The following is a 24365-nucleotide window of genomic DNA, read 5'->3' as shown; positions in this document are numbered from 1 at the left end:
CCTTTTCCATTTCCTTTTCCATTTCCATTTCATTATTTTCCTTCTGATACACAACCAACCAACCAAACATAACACAATAACACAAATAACACAGTGACATAATACATAACACATATAACACACAGTGACAACACACATAACACACATAACACATACACGTACAATGCACAAATCACAAGGACCTTTCCTCTTGTTATTTGTCCTGGCCTTCACTTCTACACTCACTAGCATTAACGCTATAACTCACACTTCATACTATAACATTTTTCCATCCACATACCTGCCAACAGACCCAACTTTTTCAGGGACAGTCCTGCTTTTTTCCAGTCCTGTCCCATCTAATTTAGCTATCTAGGTATGGAAATACACGTTGGTAGTTATAGCTCGGTAGGTAGCACTAGTATAAACATTAAATAAATATAATAAAGTACTAAATAATAAATCTAACTTTAAAATACATTTAAATAAACCCCTTAATTTTTTAAAACCCATTAAAATTAAAATTAAATTATTATTTAGACATAATACATCTTTAACCAAACCAGTGCACTGCTACTAATCTTAAACATAACCGTACATTAACCCTAAGCTATTTTTTAGTTCTTGTCCAACATTTTTCCATCCGCATACCTGCCAACACACCTAAGATTTTGGTGGACAGTCCTGCTTTTTTCCAGTCCTGTCCAGTAAAAGTTGGGTTGTTGCAAAGTATGCCATTGTGAATAGGTAGCAAATGTTAGGCATGTATTACAAGTGGTCCAAAATCAATTTAAAAATGTAAAATAATCCCTATTCTTTTATTAAACATCTATGGATGTGTGACTGTGTATGATAAACGGAGGCCAAGTTCCTTGGAGCATTTGTCTCTAGGTCATTTTGTGTACAGTACACCTCAGTACGTGTGTGCAACTCTATTGGTCGTTTCGGCAGGGGGCTGGCCTGCCATCAACGAATGAAGTGCGTTCTGCAATTCACTTGTTGATGCCAGACCAGCCCCCTGCCGAAACGACCAATAGAGTTGCACACACGTTCCTTCACGGCAGCTGCTGCTGCTCCGATGTGTTGTTAACCCCGTATTAACCCCTGCTAGGCAACCGGGAAGGAAACGAAGATTAAACGAGCACGAAGAATGTCCGCGAATATTCGCCCGAAGAGAAGACAGGAATGGGCGAATATTCGCGGAATACGAAGGTTTTTTCCCCCCGAAGACGAGCACGAAGACGAACACGAAGAGCCCCCTGGTGCCCAAGTCTAACAATCACCACTATATCTTTTAATTATCAAGTACGTATCATAATTAGTGAAACAGGTTAATTTATCACACAGTTGGTATTGCTGTTTTGTTGTTTGTTGTTTGTTTTCTCATCTCATTAGTCTTTAACATATTCTGCATACCAAGATGGATTAAATAATAGAACTAAATGCTAAGCTTTGCCCACAATTAGCATCACACATGAAATATGCTTTCAAAGGTCTAAGTGCAAAACAGTATTTAGGCTTGATCAATATAGCATGGAACTTCAGGACACGTATCCTGGGAATGCAATGTCAATAAATCTAAAATCATGAGACGTAATTACCAATAAAATCTCTTCAATTTGTAAATGCCGGCCTCCTTTTGTTAATTACACATTTTTGCTAAAATCTGGGCATTTATTTTACATTTTTTTATTAGCACATAAAATTAATTTGCTATTTCCAACAATCCATATGCAGTTTGTTGAATGTGAAATAAATTTACTGCAAGCGAGTTAGAAAAAAAATGTGTTACTATTTAAATGTACTCATTATATATTTTATTTGCATGGTTTATATAACAATTTAACATAATTATGATTATATTTGTCTTTTTTTTTTACTTAATACAAATATTAGTTTTATTGAAATGTTATGATTATAGTTTTATTGTTTGTTTCCAAAAGCTATTTTGTAAATGTAAACCAATCAAAGTTTGCTCAATTTTGGACGTATCCCTCTTACCATAAAATATCTGTTTAGTTTTTATACACAATGGACCATATTTTTAGTACAGCAATTTATGTACAAGGAGTCACAGTTGAGCAATCAAGAGGAATATTCTCTTGGTTGCTATGGTGATGCTATCATTTTGACCAATTTGCTAGAGTATTGCTCTTTATATATACCCCCAGGCCTGGGCTGGCCATCTGGCAAAGTGGCCAAATGCCCAGTGTGCAGGTACTCGATGACGTTGGCCACTTCACCATTACAGCTACTCTTGCTATAGATCAAACACTTCAATCTGCAGCCGCAAACTAGATACATTTAGTACCACTGACCTTAAAGTGTTAAGAGATTTCCCAAACTTATTTGCCCAATATTTAGGTGATCAAATGCAATTTTCAGAAAACATTTCGGGAGTAAAGCCCTAACAGCTCAGCTTCTCCTGAATTATTTTTAATTAACTAACCAAATTATGAAAACAAATGTGTACCCGGAGCAATGTGAATGTTAATCGAGCACATATGTTTCATTTGATAGTATAACATGACATTTTCTTGAATGTGAGTTACATTATGCATGTATATGCAATCGAGAATGGGAAAAATCATAGTGACAAACTATATAGTGAACTAAGATGCATGAAGTTTCAGTTAAGTCACAGGCTCAAATAATACAAATGTATAATACGAGGCCTACCAAACAGGTGTAAGCATGGTAGGCCTTGTATTATACATTTGTATTTGAGCCTGTGACTAGCTAGCGCACCGACATTTCTTATTTTCCCTGTTTGCACATATTTGAGGTTGTTGGCTCCTCATCAGTCTGGTTGCAGCTTGCTGTCTAGGGGTTAATAGGGAGGAGGTTTAATTGCACCTCCCCAACACATTAATAAGGTTTTGGTAGCAGCATAAACTGCTTTGTGTGCCCACTATGTAGGAGGTGAGAGTAGGTTCTCACCCTATTGAGAGTGTGCCTTGACGTGGCGGGTGAGCTTAATTATGCTTTGGCCAATTCATATAACCAAAACCTCTCATTTATATTATGTTTATATATTTGTTGCCAACTTTATTAGGGTAAGAAGCGCAGACAGTTTTTGTTTTTTGTAAGTATTGGGAGCTGCCTGCACCATCATTTTATACCAGCTGGTCCCATGATAGTACAAAGAGTGTGTATAACAAAACCCTGCCAAGTGAGGTCTCTTTCAGGTCTAGGCGTTGCTGTGTCACACTATGGTTGTGGCATGTGGTACATGTGCACGTTCTGCCATCTTAAAGAAATAAGCCCTGTGCCTACAGGATACTTCAGATTGATGTTGTAGGTCACACAAGCCAAAAGTTTAAAAGGGCCATTTACCACTCAAAAATTGCTTGATTATCAAGTGTGTTCCAGAGCTGTTATACATTGATTTTGAATTGTGGATTTCATCTATTTCCATCTTTGGTTCTTTGCTTGCCCCTGCCTCATATTCTTCTCTGCTACACCTGGCCTTCCTCTGTCTCACCACTTTCATTCTACAGTTTCTTCATTGTTCAACCTATGTTGGCTCCAGTATTTTTGGCACCATTTCACTCTTCTAGCTAATGGGTTCCTTCCTCCAATACGTGAGCTTACATATATATATATATATATATATATATATATATATATATATATATATATAAATATTAAAGTGGTCTCATGCCTTCCATGAAGCTATCTATCTATATATATAATTATATAAACTACAGTGATACATTTGTATTCCCTGCACCTACCGCCACTGTTTTTACTGTCCTTGTTCACCTAATAATTAATTTATTTATATTTGAAATGGTATTGGCTTTTATCTTCATTGTAGCTTATTATTTATGTTACCAAAAACATTTGTATTATTGCTTAAAATGTCCTTTAACTACATCTGTAAGAGATTAGGATAGATTTTTTTTCTAAAAAAAAAAAACAGCTCTGCAAAATATCCTAGTTTAGGAGCATGTGATTAAGATTATTTAGTAAATCATTTCTAATTTATTGTATGATTTGCACATGATCCAGAATCAATCATTCGTTATGTAACTAGTTGTAATATATGAATCCCTAAATGTTTTTTTGTACATTTCAGCCATACCCATTGCTATCAGGTGTATAAAACCAAGCACATAGACAGTCATCACCATAGACAAACATTGGCAGTAGAATGGGTGATACTGCAGAGCTCAGTGATTTTAAACTTGGCACTGTCATAGGATGCCACCTTTGTCAGAAGTCTGTTAATGAAATTTCTGTCCTGCTCGATCTGCCCTGCTCCTCCATTATATGTAGTATTATTCTAACGTTGAAGCATCTAGGACTAATAGCAGCTTAGCCACAGAGTAGGGCTGCCAAGTGCTGAAGTTCATAGCTCGTAAAAATCAACCGCCCAAATTCTAGTGCCTCTAGAAGAAGCATCAGGCCCCTGGGAATCAGCGTAGCTAAATGGACAGGGAGCATGTATGTGTGTGGGTTAGTGCATGCTCAGGGCATGTCCGTGTTTTGATTGGGGTATGTTAATTGAGGGGTGGGAGACCCTAGGTGATATAAGGTGCCCTCTGGGTGACCCCGGTCACTGTCCTTTTTTACAGGCACGGCCAACAGTCTTACCTGCTTGAGCTTCGGTGTGACGGCCTGGAGTATGGACGTGGAGGCGATCCTCGCTGCTCTCAGGGCTGGTGCGGACCAGGACGGTGGTAGGGCGCTGCGTGAGCAGTTTGCTCACCTGCTTCCCCAGGCTGCGGTGCCTGTGGTGCCTGCCGGGTCTGGTGGGGCCGCGGAGGCACCGTCTCGCGGGCGCGTTTCGGGTCGCCGGCGCGCCCGCCCTCCTGCTCGGCTGAGCCCCGTGTCGGGTGGGGGGGCTCGGTACCGGAGCAGGAGTCCGGATCCCGGGCCGCGCGCGCCCCGGGAGGCGTCTCCTCGGGGCGGGCGGCCGTCTTCGCCGCCGTCGTCCCCGCGATGGCGGCGGCGTGCGTCCTCGCGGCGGTCTCGCGAGGCTGCCTCACGGCTCGCGAGGCCTGCTGCTCCCTTGCCGGGGCCGGCAACGGAGGCCCCGGCGCCTGCACAGGTGCCGCGGGATGCGGCACTTCGCCGCGGCCGCTCCGGTGGCCGCGGCCGATCGGTGGAGCCGGCTGGAGGCCGCGCGGGAGCGCGGGAAGCGGCGGGCGGCGTTTCCGCTGCCCGCCCGAAGAGGACGTCGCGGGCGGTTGCGGCAGCCCCATCAGGGGTCAGGCAAGCCGCGGGGGGGGTGAGTAGGCCCGGCGGGGCTGCACGGGGGGGCGGCTGGGGGACCTGCTGGGGGGGATGTCTCGGAGGCGGCAGGGGGGTCCTCCGGGGACGACCCGGCCCTCTCTCCAGGGCCCTCGGCCCGCTTACCTCCTCAGGGTGGGGGGATGGTGGGGTCTTCCAGGCTGCAGTACGGCTCCTCTGATGAGGAGGCTTTCGCTACCCCCCTCCCCCCTTTCATTACGGCGCCTGCTGGTGGCTTGCCAAGTTTCGGCCCCCTGGTGGCGGTTTCTGGTACTGCAGGTACTGTTCCAGGACCTATGCTCTCACCCCCTTCCTCTTCACAGGCTGTGTCTGGTGGGCTGCTGCAGGATGCTTCGCCGCTGCTGGGACCGGGACTTCAGGGACCTTCTAGCAATACGGCTTCGGCTACGGCGCCGCAGGAGGTCTGCCGGTCGCTTGGTGGTGAGTTGCCTTCTCATTCTGTGGGCCTCTTGGGAGCCGGGGTGGAGGGTCGCTCGGGCTCTTCTATGGGTGCTTTTCTGTCAGGTCTGCGGGGTTTTTTGGATGCGTGGGAGCGCGACAGGGGTGCTGGTCCATCGGGGTCGGGGCTGGATAGTAAGGTTAGGTCCGTGTGGGAGCAACCTGGTGGTGGCGCGGGGTCTTTAGGTTCGGTTTCCTTTTCTGTGCCTGCTGTGGCGGGGTCTGCTGATGCCGGGACGTCTGGCCCGGTGGCACCCGGGGTGGCGGTGGCCCCGCCGGCTGGCGGGGCTGCTGCGGTGATTGGCTCGGTGCCAGTTGTGGATGCAGCTTTAGGGGTGGCGGACGTGGCTCGCGGGGCGGCCTACATGTGTTGGTCTGGCCCGCTTGGCCTGCATTTGAAACAGGAGGTTAAAGACAAGATCTGGAAAGGGGAGTTTTTGGAGATTTTCTCCCTTCTGCCGCTGGAGGAGGCACCTCCCCCTGCGGCGGAGGAGAAGGATAAGGAAAAGGAGAAGGAAAAAGAGAAGTATCGGTATCGGCGGATTCCAAAGACCTTTGGGAATTGGATTCGCGCCTTTTCTATTTTGGCTAGTGTGATAGGCGAAAAGTGCCCTGAGAAATGTTCGGCACTTTTTGCGTATCAAGATCTCATCTGGAGTGCGTGTCGGACTTATGGGGGTCTGGGCTGGTGGCGGTACGATGAGCAGTTCCGCCAACGCTTGGCGGTCCGGCCGTCTATCGGTTGGGATCAGATGGACATTGGTCTGTGGCTGGCCATTATGACTCGGCCGGCCACGCACCAGGGTGGTTTCTCGTCGTTTCTTGGGGGGGCCGGGGGGGTATCTGGTGCCACGCCCTCTCCGGCCGGTCAGCGGCGGCCGGGGTGCTGTTACCAGTTCAACGACGGGCAGTGCAAGTTTGGTGCGTCCTGTCGGTTCAAGCATGAGTGCTCCGGCTGTGGCGGAGCCCATCCCCATTCCCGCTGCTTCAAGCGGGCAAAGGGGGGTGAGCGCACAGATGTGGGATCGAAGGGCGACGACACCAGTGGACGTCGCCGCGATGCGCCCGTGGCTAAGCCAATATAGGGACCGGCGGGCTGCTGACATTTTGTTGCGGGGGTTTTCGGAGGGGTTTTGGATTCCCTTTGTGGATGCCCCTGGTTCGGTTAATTTTCGGAATTTGCGCTCTGTTGCGGAATTTCCTGATGTTGTTAGGGACAAGTTGCGTAAGGAGGTTGAGTTAGGGCGCATGGCGGGCCCTTTCGCCGTGCAGCCTTTGGCAAATTTGCGGGTGTCCCCGCTCGGGGTGGTTCCTAAGAAGGATCCTGGTAAGTTTCGTTTGATTCATCACTTATCGTACCCCCGTGGTAGTTCGGTTAATGACGGCATTTCGGCTGACATGGTTCGGGTTGTTTACGCGTCATTTGATAAGGCGGTTGACATGGTGCGGTCGGCGGGTCGTGGGGCCCTGTTGGCAAAGACAGATATTGAGGCAGCGTTTCGCCTTCTCCCGGTTCACCCGGCCTGCCATCATTTGTTGGGTTGTCAGTTTGAGGGTTGTTTTTACGTTGATATGTGCCTCCCGATGGGTTGTTCTATATCTTGCTCCTATTTTGAATGTTTTAGCACGTTTTTGGAGTGGGTTGTTCGGGAGGAGGCGGGTTTGGCTTCTATCCTGCATTATCTGGACGATTTTTTGTGTATCGGGGCGGGGGATTCGGGGGATTGTCTTCGTCTCCTTCACACCGTGCAGGCCGTGATGTGTCGTTTTGGAGTTCCTCTTGCGGCCGACAAGACGGAGGGTCCCTCGACCTGTCTGAGTTTCCTTGGAATCGAGATCGATTCTGTGGCGCTGGAGTGCCGCTTGCCTGTTGATAAGCTGGTTGACCTGAAGGGGTTTGTTGCCAGGGTGCGGGGGATGAGGAAGATTCAGCTTTGTCAGTTGCAATCGCTGTTGGGGAAGTTGAACTTCGCTTGTCGCATTTTGCCGATGGGTCGGGTTTTTAGCCGGCGGCTGGCTGCGGCGACGGCGGGTGTTGTCCGGCCCCGCCATTTTATTCGGCTCACTCGTCCGCTGCGGGACGACTTGGCTGTCTGGGGTTCCTTTTTGGATACCTACAATGGTCGGTCGTATTGGCAGACACCCCAGGTTTCTAATTCCCAGTTGCATCTTTACACGGATGCGGCTGGGTCGGTGGGTTTCGGGGCTATCCTGGGGGTGCACTGGTGTGCTGAGAGATGGCCGGTCTCCTGGAGGGAGTCGGGGCTCACCCGGAACTTGGCGTTCCTGGAGCTTTTTCCCATTTTGGTGGCGGTAGAGGTATGGGGTGATGTTCTCCGTGATCGGCGGGTTCTGTTTCATTGCGACAACTTGGGGGTTGTTCAGGCTATCAATACTTTGACGGCTTCCTCTCCTCCGGTGGTTCGCCTTTTGCGTCGGCTGGTGTTGCGGTGTTTGGGTCTGAATGTGACCTGTAGGGCAGTGCATATACCCGGTGTCAACAACGTGACGGCTGATGCTCTTTCTCGCTTTCAGTGGGCGGAGTTTCGAGCTACGGCACCGTTCGCGGACGAAGACGGGGTCCCGTGTCCAGTGGACCTGTGGTCCCTTGGGTTGGACGAGTGACGGAGTGGATTCGCAATTCGGTTTCCAGGTCCACCTGGGGGAGGTATGGTAAAGTGTGGGACGAGTGGGCGGCCTTTGAGGATGGCTGTGGGGGTTTCCCGACTCACGCTGCTCGGGTTCGTGGCTTGCTTTCCCTCCTGTGTCAGTGGGACTCGACCGGGGTGTCCCCGTCCGCGGCTTCTGCTCGCCTGTCGGGTCTTAGTTTTTTGTGTAAGTTGATGGGCATCGTCGATTTTACCAAGGATTTCCTTGTTCGCCAGGCCTTGAGGGGATGGCGCAAGGGGGTTGTTGCGAGGGATACTCGGCGGCCGGTTTCGGCTGCGTTGCTGGTTCGGTTGTGTGGGGTGTTGGGTTCTGTTTGTGTTTCAGACTTCGAGGTTCGGTTGTTTAGGGCGGCTTTTAGCTTAGCCTTTTTCGGGGCTATGCGGATAGGGGAGTTGGTTAGCCCTAGTAAGCGTGTGCCTGGCGGTGTTTTGGCGGAGGATGTGGATTTGGGGGATGGTGGTCTGTGCTTTCGCATTCGGCGCTCCAAAACGGATGTCCTGGGTCGGGGGTCTTGTGTTCGTTTGGGTGCCATTGCGGGCTCACCTATTTGCCCGGTGTCGTCAGTTCACGAGTTTCTCTTGGTTCGCCCGGCGGTGGGGGGTCCGCTGTTGGTGCATCAGGACGGGTCGTTTTTATCCCATTTCCAGTTTGTCAGCGTTTTTCGGAAGTCGCTGTCGGTCTTGGGTGTTCCTGCCGGGTCTTTTGGGGGTCATTCCTTTCGGATTGGTGCAGCCACGGAGGCTACCCGGGTTGGTTTGCCTGATTCCTCTGTGCAACGTATTGGGCGCTGGCGATCGGGTCGTTTTAGGTCGTATGTTCGTTTGGATATGCCTGTTTAATGTTCTCTGTTTTTTGTAGGTGTGGTTCTCCCTCAAGTCTGGCTCGTTGGACATTCCTTCATCTTCTGGGCCAGGAGGCGGGCGGCAGTCCGCCCGAACGGGGAGCAGTTGGGGTTCTCTCCTCTTGCGGTTGAGGTGCGGTGGTTCGGGAAGCGGGGGATGCGGTGGGTTCATCTCCTCCCTGAGCTGGTCCGGTTGTCTCGGTTATTGGGTCCTCCCTCTGTCCTGGTGATTCACCTCGGGGGGAATGATCTTGGGGTAGTCCCGGTCAGGTCTCTGGGTGACACGGTTCTTCGGGACCTTGCTAGGGTTCTTGTTTTGTTTCCTGATGTCCGCTTGGTATGGTCCGAGGTGGTGTCTCGGAATTTTTGGCGGGGTGGCGACTAACCAGCGGGCCCTGGAGCGGTCGCGGGTTAAGTTTAATCGTTGGATTTCCAAGTTTGTGGCTAGCGTTAATGGCGTGACGGTTCGGCATAGGGTGTTTGAGAGGGACGCGGCTACTTTGTTTCGGAGTGATGGCGTTCATTTGAATGACATCGGTTTGGATCTTTTCAATTTGGCTCTGCAGGAGGCTATCAGTCAGGCCATGGCGTGTGTTGGTGGGGGCCCCCGCTGATTTAAGGGGTTAAACAGCGGGGTTAGTGGCGGTTTGTGTGTCCTTGCCGGTCTGGTTTTGGTAAGTGATGGAGTTTGGATGCTGGTGTAATGGAAGGCTCAATCCTCCCCTAACCTCTGGTGTTTTATTGGACGTGCCCACCGAGCTTGTTGGACGGCTGGTGGTTAGCATTGGTGGTGGGGCAGCGAAAGGTAGCTGTCAATTTTGTTTGGACGAGGGGGGAGGTGAGTACCTGTGGTCTGGATTGTGCAGTGTGAGAGGCCGGCAAGGACGGGGTTAATTCGGTTCCTGTGTTGGTTATGTTTTGAATATGTTACGGTAATGTGTTATGTATATTTGTATATTTGTATTTATTATTTATCGGTTATTGTATATTATTCTTATTGGTTTATGGTGTTTTGGGCCAACACAGTGTTTTATGGTTTTATAATAAAATTGTGCTGTGGCCTGCTTTATCCAATTTCGGTCTCCGTGTCGTTATTTGGTGGGTTAAACTGGTTTTGGGTTTACAATGCACGATACACACTACCTACATACAAGCACAAACACTATGTAATGGGAGCTTAACAAAATGGGTTTCCATAGTTGTGCAACTACACACAAGCCAAAGATTACTATGCTCGATGCCAAGCATCAGCTGGAGTGATGTAAAGCACACAGCCACTGTTAATGCTACAGCCTGCAAAAACATTTTAGGAAACTGTATTCTTCCAACTTTGTAGCCCCAGTTTGGGGAAGACTCTTTCTTGTTTCAGCACTGTGAACTATTAAACACCTTTGGGGTGAGTTGGAAAAGTGATTGCGACCCAGGCCTGCTCATCGAACATCAGTGCCTTACCCCACAAATGCTCTGCGAAACTTCCCACTCCTTGTGGAAAGCTTTCCCAGAGGAGTAGAGGCTGTTATAACCACAAAGAGGGTGCTAACAACATATTAATGCACATGATTTTAAAATGGGATGTGCAACAAGCCCATATTGGATGTTTGTCCCTGTAAAAAATGGGTCATGTGAGACGGCCATTGGAAACAATGATACCAGTAAGGGGCATGATGAAAAGGATGTAGGCCCACCTGAAATGTATAGTGCAGATTCTTTCCCCTTGCAGGTGTTAGCTGGGGAGGAAGAAGAAGAAACTTCCCTACCCGGCCAACAGGTCTTAGATTTAGAAATGTCTTGGGGTAATTTCGGGACTGAGCAAGTGAGAGACCCCATTCTGGGAACTGCACGGGCAAATGTCACCGTAGTAAATGGGGTACCACAGGAACCCGAAGCTGACCAGAAATTTCCACGTTTTGCCATGAATGGGGATCTAGTGTACCGGGTCACCAGAGTTAACAAGGAAATTGTGGAACAGCTTCTGGTGCCAAAACCATACCGACACCTGGTACTGGACATAGCTCATAACCATGTGTTTGGGGGGCACTTGGGGACTAATAAAACACAAGAGAGGGTATTGTGAGTCATGCCCCACATGCCAGAAAAGTGCCCCAACACCACACTTCCCATCATTGAAGTACCATTTGAGAGAGTTGCCATGGATTTGGTAGGGCCCATTGTCAAATCTGCTAGGGGACACCAATACATTTTGGTTGTATTGGATTATGCTACCCGGTACCCAGAGGCGGTACCCTTAAGAAACTTGGCCTCCAAAAATATTGCTAGGGAGTTGTTTTACATGTTCTCTCGCACGGGGATCCCTAAAGAAATTCTTACTGACCAGGGTACGCCCTTTATGTCACGGGTCATGAAAGACCTGTGTAAGTTGTTTAAAATCACTCGCCTCCGTACCTCAGTGTACCACCCTCAAACAGACGGGTTAGTTGAGAGGTTTAACAAAACCCTAAAGCATATGCTAAAAAAGGTGGTAGAAAGGGATGGTCGGGATTGGGACTGTCTATTACCCTACCTTATGTTCTCTATCCGGGAGGTGCCCCAAGCGTCTACAGGGTTTTCCCCCTTTGAGTTAGTCTATTGACAAAGAAACTTGGGAGACCGAGGCCACCCCATATAAAAGTGTTATTGAACATGTGGCTCAGATGCAGGACCGAATAACGACAATGATGCCTATAGTTAAAACGCATCTGCAAAGAGCACAGGAGGCCCAGAGCAGAATTTATAACAGATCTGCCAGGTTGAGGGCCTTTAATCCTGGGGACAGGGTCCTGGTTTTAGTGCCCACCGTCGAAAGTACGTTTTTAGCCAAGTGGCAGGGTCCCTATGAGGTTGTGGAGAAGATGAGTGAGGTGAACTACAAGGTCCATCAACCGGGCAGGAGAAAACCCTTCCAGGTTTACCACGTAAACCTGATCAAGCGTGGAAAGATCGGGAGTCTTTGGGGGCGACCCAGGCAGGGGTCAAAGAAGTGGGGCAACCAGTTCCCCCAGTAACAATAGGAGAGGCACTGTCAGTGCCCCAGAAGCAGGAGGTGAGGGAGTTCCTGCAGGAAATCAGACGCAGGTTTTCGGACCTACCTGGCCGTACCCACCTCATAAAACACCATATTAAAACTGAGCCTCACAGTAAAGTGAACCTGAAGCCATACAGGATACCAGAAGCACGTAGACAGGCGGTATCCTCTGAGGTCAGGCGCATGCCCCATTGTGCTAATCCCAAAGCCCAATGAGACGTGGAGGTTCTGTAATGACTTCAGGAGATTAAATGAGGTCTCAAAGTTTGATGCGTACCCCATGCCCCGAGTGGATGAACTGGTTGAAAGGCTTGGGAAGGCAAGGTACATCACAACACTTGACCTTACAAAGGGCTATTGGCAGATACCGTTAACTGAGGAGGCTAAAGAGAAGACTGCCTTTTCAACTCCAGAGGGCCTATTCCAATATGTTGTGATGCCATTCGCATTACATGGGGCCCCTGCTACCTTTCAGAGTGTCAGGAACCAATTTTTCGCTGCCTGAACCATGGCTTTTTTATACCTGTGGCGTTTACATCTGCGACCACTAGTGGCCACCCTCCGCCCTCTGGAGCACTCAGAACTCAGGTGTGCCTTGTTACCTGGGTTGAGCCCTAGTCTACATCCAGCTGGGCCCTGTTATCTGGATTACCCTGCCTTTATGAACCTGCCCTGCCCTTCAGTTAGGGCCTTTGTATTGAAGTCTATGGACCTTCCTGCTGTGGCTCTGCACCTGTACTGTCCCTGGTTCCCTGCTTTGTGTCCTTCCAAGTGGACTCCCTGCTTTGTGTCCTTCCAAGTGGACTCCCTGCTTTGTGTCCTTCCAAGCGGGCTGTGTGCCTTTTGTGCCCTTCCAAGCGGGCTCCCTGCCAAAAGACTTATTACCGGTATTTATTTTGCCATACGTCCGGTTTCTTGCTTTGACTGTATTACCCTTATTTGCTGGTCCTGTTATTTACATAAAATACACTGCATTACCTGGAATTCTGCTTGTGGTGTCTTTGTTTGCATAATCATGCACTGTGGGTTACATACTGAACCCCAAGTATCCCCTGCGCATGGGCTCCTACCTGACCTGATCACCCGTGTCCTGACACAGAGGCTGATGGATCGTGATTATGGCGCTGCTTACCTGGACGATGTGGTAATTTTTTCGTCTGACTGGAAAAGTCACCTCTGTAAGGTACAGGGCGTGTTAGACTCCATTAGTGATGCAGGCCTAACCATAAACCCTGAAAAATGCGCAGTGGGTCTGGAGGAAGCAAGATACCTGGGTTATAACATTGGTAGGGGGCTGGTTAAACCCCAGATCAATAAGATTGAGGCGATACAGAACTGGCCTAGACCATTAACAAAGAAACAAGTGAGGGCTTTCCTTGGCATAACCGGGTACTACCGTCGGTTCGTGCCCAACTTTGCCTCAATGGCAACACCATTGACCGACTTAACAAAGGGGGGTAAGTCAGTGATGGTGAAGTGGAACCCCAAGGCAGAGAAGGCTTTTCAGAGTCTAAAGTCTGCCCTGTGTGACCAGCCAGTGCTCGTTTCCCCAAATTTTCGGAAACCGTTTCTGGTTCAGACATACGCGTCTTTGGGAGCAGTTTTGTCACAAGTGGTTAATGGGGAAGAACACCCAGTGCTGTACCTGAGTAGGAAACTGACCCCAGCAGAGGAAAATTACGCCATAGTGGAAAGGGAGTGTCTCGCCATCAAGTGGGCGTTGGAGTCCCTGAGATATTATCTGCTGGGCAGGGAATTCGTGTTGGTGACAGACCATGCTCCTCTGGCATGGATGAAACAGAATAAGGAGAGAAATGCAAGAGTGACCAGATGGTTTCTCTCCTTGCAAAATTTTAGATTTACAGTGGAGCATAGACCGGGGAAATTACATGGGAATGCGGATGCATTGTCCAGGGTGTACTGTATGGTCGCTGACGCTGTCCAGACCTCTGGTCTGGAGTCGACGGGGGGGGATATGTGGTAAAGTGTATGGGAGAGTGGTTGATGGGATATATATCTCACCTGGTTTCCTCAGCCAGGCACGGTAGCAAACCCAGGAGCCCTCAGGTGAGGCTTCCTAAGCTCATTACTGGGGAGGAAGCCTTAAAAGAGAGGGCTGTTAGGTTTGAAGGGGGGAGGAGAAACTGAGTGAAGGAGCAGCTACGACCAGCGCTGCAGCCCACCAGGTATGAAGCTTTACCTATGGGAAACCTCTTACTTTGCTTTGTGCCAGACCTTAGGCTTGTAGAGAGGTATCCGGATGGTTAGTTAGAGCCGGACAGGCTTAGAGTTTGTTTTGCTTACAAGGTCCTCTGTGCCTACAGCATCCAAATAAACACGCTTTACGTTTGAAACCTGTGTGAATACTGTCATTGCCGCCCCATGTGTGAGCTGTTCCCTACAATATATACCGTATTGGCTCGAATATAGGCCGCACTTTTTTCCCCCACTTTAAGTATTTAAAGTGGGGGTGCGGCCTATATTCGGGGTCTAGTGCCCGACGCCCCGGACATGCAGTCCCGGGTGCCGGGCAGGCAGCGGGGTTAGGATACAGATCCCCCACAGTGGTGCAGGGGACGTGCATCCTACTCTCTCATACGCTCAGACAGCCTCCCCTGCCAGGACTTTCCCCGGGGGGGGGTGCCGGCACGGGAGGTTGTCTAAGCGCATCGTGCGGATGGTCACCGGCTGCGGAGGTTGTTTACCCGCATCGCCGCAGCCGGTGACCGTCCGCACGATGCGTTTTACCTCTGCCCCCAAGACTTACCAGAGCAGACTCCCGGGTGTCTTGCGGGGCCGGCGGGGGACATCTACGCAATACGCGTATACAACTTCCGGTGCCGGCACATCAGCTGTGTGCCGGCACCGGAAGTTGTATACACGTATTGCGTAGATGTCCCCTGCCGGCCCCGCAAGACACCCGGGAGTCTCCTCTGCTAAGTCAGGGGGGGGGCAGAGTGGCAGCATATCTCGAGGGGGGAGGAGGACAGTGGCAGCATATCTCGGGGGGTGGAGACAGAGTGGCAGCATGTTTTTTTGGTGCTTTTTTAAAGAAAAAAACTTTTTCTTTAAAAAAGCACCAAACTTTTAGGGTGCGGCCTATATACGGGGGCGGCCTATATCCGAGCCAATACGGTATATATATATAAATTATTATAATATTATTATGGAAATAATGGATTTTACGTTGGGAAAACAATCTATACCAGTATATTTTGGCATGTGTTAATATTAGTTATGCTCAACAGCATCCCCAAAGTACACCAATACTTCACATGCATATTTTAACCTTTTACAAAAAAGGACAAATTCTATAGTAATGGTGACATTAAAAGGATTCATTTTGATCAGATTTGAACAGTACTTGTAATAAAATAGGTGTATTTTGTAAATTTTTGTTTGGCATCTTTTATGTTTTTTATTGTGATATTTGGTTTTTAAAATAACTTTTACATTCCAACTAACACTTTTTAGTCAAACATTTTATTTAGTCAATTTAAAGACTAAATAACATTGAACGTTTAAAAATACTTTACAATGTTCTTGTTTTTATTTTTGCAATCTAGTCATTTCCTCTGGTCTTTAAATACCTAGATAGATAAACAGAAACAAACATATTCCCAATAGTTGGTATTAGCTGTAAATATAATTTGCAAATTTCTCCTCATATGTCTAAATGTGCTATTTTTATTAATTGTTTATCTGTTTGTGGATTTCCTTCCATTACTCAAACCTGCATAAACCTGAGATTGTAACTAAAAAGTAAAGTCATGTTAGTGTTTTAAAATAAGAAAATATACTTGCACAGAACGGTTTCTGTTCTCTCTGTGGATCAGTTGGCCTGGCTTCTGTTGGCTTCCCACCACGACTGAATTACGGTCTTGGCACTACCATTTCTGGTGCATCAGCTGGTTTAAGTATTGGTTATAAAACTATTTGTGTCACATATCTGAATTGCACTTACTATAGGATTTAGTGTTTCCGGACTGATTTCCTAAATAAAAAAGGCACTAAGTCATCCAGTTTTGTTTACTCAGCACAGGATCAGACCGGGAACGACTAAGTGGCCCTGGCACTTTAATGATATAATTGCACCATTTGTCTGAGATGCCAGATGGGCAATACTGGCCTGACTCAGCAATGCTTAGACTTCCTTACTTCCTTATCCCATGTACAGTAGGATTGAATGCATGTTAAGGAGCACACAGAATTGTTGTATGTTACAAAGAAAAGTAAAGATGTACTTCAAATGCCAAGGTATAAGAATGAGCTATGCTAGCCATGGCTAAGAACTAGCCCCATATAGCTTGAAATGGATGGGAGTGGAAGGGGAATCGGGTGGGGGGTGAGCAGTGATTCACCCGGAGACTATCTATCTATCATTATTTGTATCAGTGTATATCCTGACATTTCTGCCATAATCGTGAGCTGCATCTTTCCAACCATCGATATTTTAGTCCTGTAGAGTTTTAGAGTCTGTGCTCATTCTATTTTATTTTGTTAGGCTACAAATGAAGAAAAAAAAAATAAGATCTGTTACTCCTTTTTTTATTGTGTGTGATGGGGCAATATGCCAACAATGAAGGAAAAACATAGTTAACTGCCAATTTTCTTTTCTCCCAATATGCATGAGTAAATCAACTGTTTTCCAAGTGATATTTATAAATTGTTTCTTTTGAGGTTATGTCTGGACTATTCTCTTGTTTCCTGTCTTGAAAGTTAGATATATCATCATCCATGTTATTTGGTTGCAAGAGAGGGAGATAGAATGTAGAAGACAGAGGATTAGGTGTTGGCAAGTGGCATGGCAGGCAAGTGGTACGATGTAGCCTTGCTCATAGTGTATGATTTCATTAAAATATCCAGGATATAGTAAGGGAACAGGTTTTACAGGATGTGGCATTTTATGTACATTATGCCTATCCTATTAAATGAGTGTTCAGGAATGGGGCCACTCATTTTCTAAATGGTGTGGACAACAAAATAATATTAAATAATATATAATTAGTGGAAGTAATACAGGCAAACAATGTGAAATAATTAAAATTAGCTTAAAGCTATCCTTAGGAATAAGTAAAATGTTATTATATAAGGGGCCATTTTTAGTTTCTGCTGTCACAATCTATATTTCTATTGTTTATCACACATACAATTTACAATATGTATAACTTTTTGTCTAGAAGAGTAGATAACACTCTTCAAACATTATGTTAAGAGAGGGATACCCGGGAAGGAAAGAAGGGCAGAGGGCCATGGTTCCAAAGAGGGACTTTTCCTCGCAAAGAGAAATGTCTATGATGTATGCATTTCTGACAGGTAGTTTCAGGTTTATGTATGAAAACACATTTTATTGTATTTAAAGAAGAAGGTTAATGAGACAAATACTCCTGAGTTTCACAAGCTTTTGAGGTTACATAATACAAAGCTAGCTTTTGCAGTTTGAAAATGACAGGTCCAGGTCTACACCAAATTGCACCCTGATGAAAACAAGAGCAACGTACACCATACCCCTTTCAGGGTTAACAATAATAGGATACCACTCATCTCCATTCGTTTTTCCAAGGGAAAAGTAAATTCTCCTATCATTTGTAAAATTTGAACCATCAATATTAAAAACAGTAGACTTTGTGCGTGCAAAAGTATTCTTAGCACTAAAGATAGTAATTCTGGCATCTGTTTAGTGTAATTTGTAATAAGGGTAGATTCTGTTTTTTTATTTTATTAAACCAAAATGAGAGCTGTTTAATTTAACTCGTGCTCCCGTCGCTGGACCTAAAGGTAAGAGAACTACAAAGGGGGAGGGTAGATAGTGAGTAGGGAGAGGGGTTAGAAAGTGATAAGGGAGGGAGAGGGGGTTAGAAAGTGATAAGGGAGGGAGAGGGGATTAGAAAGTGATAAGGGAGGGAGAGGGGGTTAGAAAGTAATAAGGCAGGGGCGTCCAACATTCGGCACCTCGAGCATGTACTGGCTGACTTGCCATGATAGGAGTGTGATTGCTAACAGCAATCAAAGTCCCATCATGCCTAGGTTCCAGCACTTACACATCCGACCAGTAAATGCTGGAACCTAGGCATGATGGGACTGTGATTGCTGTTAGCAATCACACTCCTATCATACCAAGTCAGCCAGTACATGCTGAAACCTAGCTAGCTGCCCCCCTTGTGTATTGATGCTGCCAGCAGTATGGGGTCTGCACATCACTTACAGCCACCCTGTACCAGCATGTACTGGCTGACTTGGCATGATAGGAGTGTGATTGCTAACAGCAATCACAGTCCCATCATGCCTAGGTTCCAGCATTTACTGGTTGCCTGGGTATGATAGGAGTGTGATTGCAGTGTGGACGCCAGGGCTGGCTTTGGGATATGCAACTGGTGATCTATGCATGTAATTTAGGGGGTTTTAAATATACCTTTTAATTACGTGTTTTTTTGTGAATTCCAATTGATCTATACCTGCAAAGCTGGGGCTGTGTGTTATTCTGTAGATCCATATCTGCTATGCTATGTTTCCATACATTATTTATGTATACCTGCAAATACAGGGTTAATATGTCTTATTCAGTTGATTAATACCTGCAATGCTGTTTCCATGTATTTATTTGATCTATACCTGCAATGCTACGTTTCATATACTATTGTATACCTGCAAATACAGGATTTGTATGTCTGATTCTGTTTATTTGAGATCACAAGTGAATTTCAGTTGATCTATACATGCAAAGCTTGGTTTGTGTGTTAATGTGTTGATCTATACCTGCTATCGGCAACTGGGGCTAATGTTAATATATATGGGCAGCAGGGGCATCAATACACAAGGGGCAAAAACACTAAGGGGGGTATAAACGACAATGCAGTGTGAAAAATCCATCCTGATGTAGACGTCTGTGATGTAGATTGTGTCCTGCTGTTTGTGTGTTTTTGGTTATCAGTGTAGCAGAGCCTGTCCTCGGTGTGTGTGTATAGGTGTTGGTGTGGCAGAGCCTGTCCTGGTGTGTGTTTGGGTGTTGGTGTGGCAGAGCCTGTCCTGGTGTGGCAAAGCCTGTCCTGGTGTGTGTGTTCGGTTGTCAGTGTGTCAGAGCCTGTCCTGGTGTGTGTGTGTTTGGATGTGGGTGTAGCAGAGCCTGTCCTGATGTGTGTGTCTGTGTGGCAGAGCCTGTCCTGGTGTGTGTGTGTGTGTGTGTGTTTGGTTGTTGGTGTGACAGAGCCTGTCCTGGTGTGTGTGTCTGGGTGTCGGTGTGGCAGAGCCTGTCCTGGTGTGTGTGTGTGTGTTTGGTTGTCGGTGTGGCAGAGCCTGTCCTGGTGTGTGTGTCTGGGTGTCGGTGTGACACAGCCTGTCCTGGTGTGTGTGTTTGGTTGTCAGTGTGGCAGAGTCTGTCCTGGTGTGTGTGTCTGGGTGTTGGTGTGACAGAGCCTGTGTTGGTGTGTGTGTTTGGTCATCTGTTTCCTGGCACTTAACTTACAGTAGGAATTATTTAATTTATATTTATCCAGAGATAAAATGCCCCCCTGAAGTTGTAGTGACTTCAGGGGACAAAACGTTACAAGGCCCTGAAATCATTTAGTGGAAAAGTTATTTATTGTGTTATAATATTTATTTCAAGGATTAGTCGCACTCAATTGTGGCTTCAGGCTTCCCATGTTGATTGATGAAGTATTATTTTAGCCCAATAACAAAAGTATAATTCCATAGCACATTACTTTTGGAAATTATTAATGCCCCCCCAGTTTGACTGTGGTATCTTGTGTGCCCCCCCTATATATTGTTTCTAGAGTCGCCACTGGATGCTATTGAAGTCTCCGGTCACATTTACAGCTAAATTATTTACAGTTAAATCTGCATTTATACCCTCAAGATGAAGAGACGTCCTACACACCACCAATAAATACATTTATTAAACTAGCTATAGACCCTAAGATACATACAAGGTGGATTTCCAATACATATGAGTGCATGTTGCTAAACATATTAAGTGCACCAAATTGCACAATGTAGTCTTAGTAAATGCAAAGGATCTTTTTAAAGGTACCATTCCACATGGGCTTTATCACACAATAGCTTGTGTGATAAAGGTGCTGTTCCAATATTATGTACCACTCTCAGGGCCGGCCCAAGACAAAATGCCGCGAAGTTTATCTACCCTTCCTCTGCCTGCCCCCCCCCCCATTATCTACCCTTTCTCTCCCTGCCGCCTCCCCATTTCTACCCTTCCTCTCCCCCCCCCCCCCCGTACTTACCTTTCAGCAGTCCTGCGGTGAGTCTCCCTCCTCGGTCTCGGTCATCTTCCGGCGCTCAACATTACAAGCCGGCACCGAGACAGAGCTAGAGGGCTCGCAGAGGAGAGAGTGAGGGTACTGACAGCTTGGTAAGATAAAACATTATTACTTAGCAATCAAGCAAAGTAGATGGGAAAACACACTTAATTGGAAGGAAAATATCAGGCAGCTATTCACATATATCTCAGATGAACAAGGACATAACTGTTATTTTTTATATCTCAGAACCACATATTACCCCTTTAACCTTGCAACATTTCAAACCAACACAAATTAATACTAAGCTATTTACCTTGTAAAATGCATTAGAATATTGAAAGAAGAAATATATTATACTAATAAACACCAGTCTGTTTATACTGAAAATTTCAATTAATTGCAAATTGTTTTGGCTTCCAAAGGAGCAAATTGCAAATGTCTATTTAACAGACATAGCTATGATAATGGCAAGTTATATCTGGCATTCCTCTGTTAACATTATCAAGCAGGACGAGGTTGAATAATACGCATGAATAATATTTCTTCCTGTTTGGAAGAATGATACAAATGCCAAGTATGGCGAGCTGCCAGGATTCATTCTAGGTCATTGTAGTTACATAAAACGTGGTGTCACTGTAGACTAATTTCTGATTCTGAGCAGTGTTATTAGAGAAAAAAATTGGTTCTACACCAAAAAACATAACAGCTTTACATGATAAAATCAATGAATATGGATGCTTCACAAAGAAATGTTTAACCTTGGTTCACTTAAAATCAGCAAAAGGTTAACAGTTTTATCAAGTGGGTTGACTTTCTTTGGTATACACTGTATTCAGGTGCTATTGGATATATTCCTAAAGAGCTTTTCTGATGTAGGGTTCAACATATTTAGCAGTGATTGTAGAAACCAGTAAATACCCCTATTTATTGTTATATGTGAAGCGCACTTTGTAAAATAGTTAAGTAATTTCCATAAGTGAAAGAATTATTATTAGTTCCACCAGTAGGTCCATTGGGAGCTCGCTCTTTCTTGCATTTAAGCTTAACTTAGACATGCAAGGCTTCCAAGGTGTCTCCACTACAATACAGTTTTATATATATATACAGTATAGAGCATGCAGAATGCCACCACATAAAACATACATGGTTAACATTTTGAGATATACGTAGCTGTTACACTAAGGATTAAATCCTTCTAACTGCTCATTCAATGTTTAAAACTCAAGTTCTAATTACTTTATTTTTTCCTACTTCTTTTTTCATCTACTTTTATGTATGCCATTAAGGCAAACAAGTCAGTCGAGAACGGGAACCAGGGTAGCAAGGGTTATATTCTGGCTCTTGTTGTCGGCAATGCCTCTTACAGAATTCCAGTGAAGCTAGGCTACTCTTCGATAGTAGTAAAATAACTCTTTGTGACTTCATGAAAAATGTATGTGTGTGGGCCACACTCATTTTTCATTGTTGTTATTATTATTTGTTTTATATAGCGCCATCATATTCCGTAGCACTGTACAATGGGTAAACAGGACATAACAAGTAGTATATAACATAACAATTTGACTTACAGAACAACAGACAAGGAGGGCCCTGCTCAAACAAGCTTACAATCTAGAAGGAGTTAGGGTGTATTATACAAGAGGTAAAAGTGTAATTGTTAGGCATGGACCAGCCACACTTGTAAAAGTATTGCAGGAGAGGGGAAGGTGAGCTGAAGGAATATGGGAGGGTGTTAATGTGCAAAGGAAAATATACAACATGACTCCTATCATTGTATAATGAGCCAGACACAGACGGTGGTACAGCATGGCTGCTATCATAGCAAGCCAGATACAGACAGTGGTACAGCATGGCTCCTATCATAGCATGCCAGACACAGAAGGTGGTACAGCATGACATCTATCATGATATAGCAAGCCAAACATAGATGATATTTCAGCATTACTCCTATCATTATATAGCAGGGCTGTCCAACATGCGGCCCATGGGCCAAATGCAGTGCAGCGGACATCGAGGTGGGGCCTGCATGAAATCTATAGCATAATTACAAGTCCATCCAGAGCCGTGCCTAGGCAGGTGCAGTCTTACTTATGCCCTCTCACACTTTCACAAACTCTTACTCTCTCTCAATTCTGCCCTACTTTCTACGCCAACCGGTTCTGCATCCCTGTCTCTTTTCAAGCAGCTCTGCTTTTTCTCTAGCCTCTTCTTGATCCCCTGTTTTTTTATTCTGTCTTTTTTCATCTGCTTCTCCCTGTGTCTTCTTTCTTCATCCGTGAACAAAGCCTCTCAGAGCACTTCCACATAAGGACAGAGATTCAGGCACACCCTCTCCACCAATTGGAGGAATTGGAGAGACTGTCTCCATGGCTCCGCCTTTTTGTGTGTAAGTACTCCAAGGAGCCAGAATAATACAGGCAGATTGGTGGAGAAAGAGAGGTGCAGAAACACTTATCTTTCTCTACGAATCAGTCTTCATTATTATGGTCTCTCGGAGTTCCTTCGAGGAGACAGAAAGGCAAAGGCAGTTGCGGTTGAAGGTAGTATCCCTACCTTAGTCGGCACTGTCTTCACCCCTCGCGCTGTGCTCCCCACCCCACCCCATTTGGCCTGCATTTTTGACATCCCTGCTCCATTATATCTCATATCCTGATTCCATTTTATCAAAGTACCACTTATTTATAAGTTATGTTTTGTTTACAGAAATATTGATCAAACAGCTTGAGAACTGTGAATCTCAATTTCAATTGATCTAAATTACTGAGAGTCATTGAATTTGCAGATTTACCTTCTGGTCACTCTGGTCTATAGGCAAAACAGTATGATTCTGTGAAATTCAATTTGGTTGCACTAGGTCTCCGGATTGAACCGTAAATCCCTGAATGGCTGGCTGAGGAGGAGGCATGGCAAGTAATAGCTTAATAAAATTATAGAGCCACCTATATTAAAAGAGCTTGACAGGCATGTTACAGTGTGGAAACTGCTTGGCTTACCTGCCAAAAGGTTCCATGGTATATTTTATGGTCTATGACACAAAAGCTACTAATTTTTATGTTTAAAAATGTGGACCATTGCTTTTTGCTCTTAGCCTCCAACAGAGTCAAATTTTCCAATAATCTAAGTGAATCCAGTTGTTTTCCATTAAAGATCACATTTCACATGGGATACAATTAAATTCTGCTCGTTCACATAAATTTTAGGTTTGCTGACCCACTAGTGTATAAAAGTAACTCAGAAACAAAAACATAAGTATATAATTATCCTCCCCAAAATAATACAGATACATGTTACAGATATAAACATATAATTTAATCAGTGTGATAATACAATAAAAATAGGTTAGCTTAAATACTTTAATATTTTTCCACAGTTAGAATGCGCCTTATATTTAGTTAAATCCTATTTTCCGACAATATTTTTTGTAGCAATTTAGTGGGCTCATCACCATATAAAACCACTTGAATGCTCCAGTCAGCAGGACTGTTATGGTGATAAGACCACTTCAAAATGCTGGATTATATCCTCCCTTTGTAAACAACAGCATTAGTACTTAAACCAGAATCTGGTTTTACGCTTCTCCTTTTTTCCTTTTAGAGGCACATGTTTACACAACACTAAAAGGTCACAATGCACATACATGAAAATATATAGAGAGTAGAAGGGTTTTCCATCACCTTTACCCACCATGACTTTTGTTATTGCTTAGAGTGTAACTTTTTATATGGTTTGTCAGAGGCAGACTTCTTATAAGGCAGACTATTTACATGACAAGAGCATCATCATCACCATTTATTAATTTGATGGAAGTTCTTTCTTCTGTGGCTCTTTAGTGCTCATGCAGCTGTTTTCTTTGATGTTCTTTCTTATGTTTCCTTGCTTTATTTGGTTCTTGGCACATGGA

This window comes from Sceloporus occidentalis, unplaced genomic scaffold (assembly GCF_023333645.1).
Source record: "Sceloporus occidentalis isolate IW3139 unplaced genomic scaffold, rSceOcc1.0.p SCAF_16, whole genome shotgun sequence".
NCBI classification, from domain to species: Eukaryota; Metazoa; Chordata; class Lepidosauria; order Squamata; family Phrynosomatidae; genus Sceloporus; species Sceloporus occidentalis.
This window is presented reverse-complemented; position numbering follows the sequence as displayed.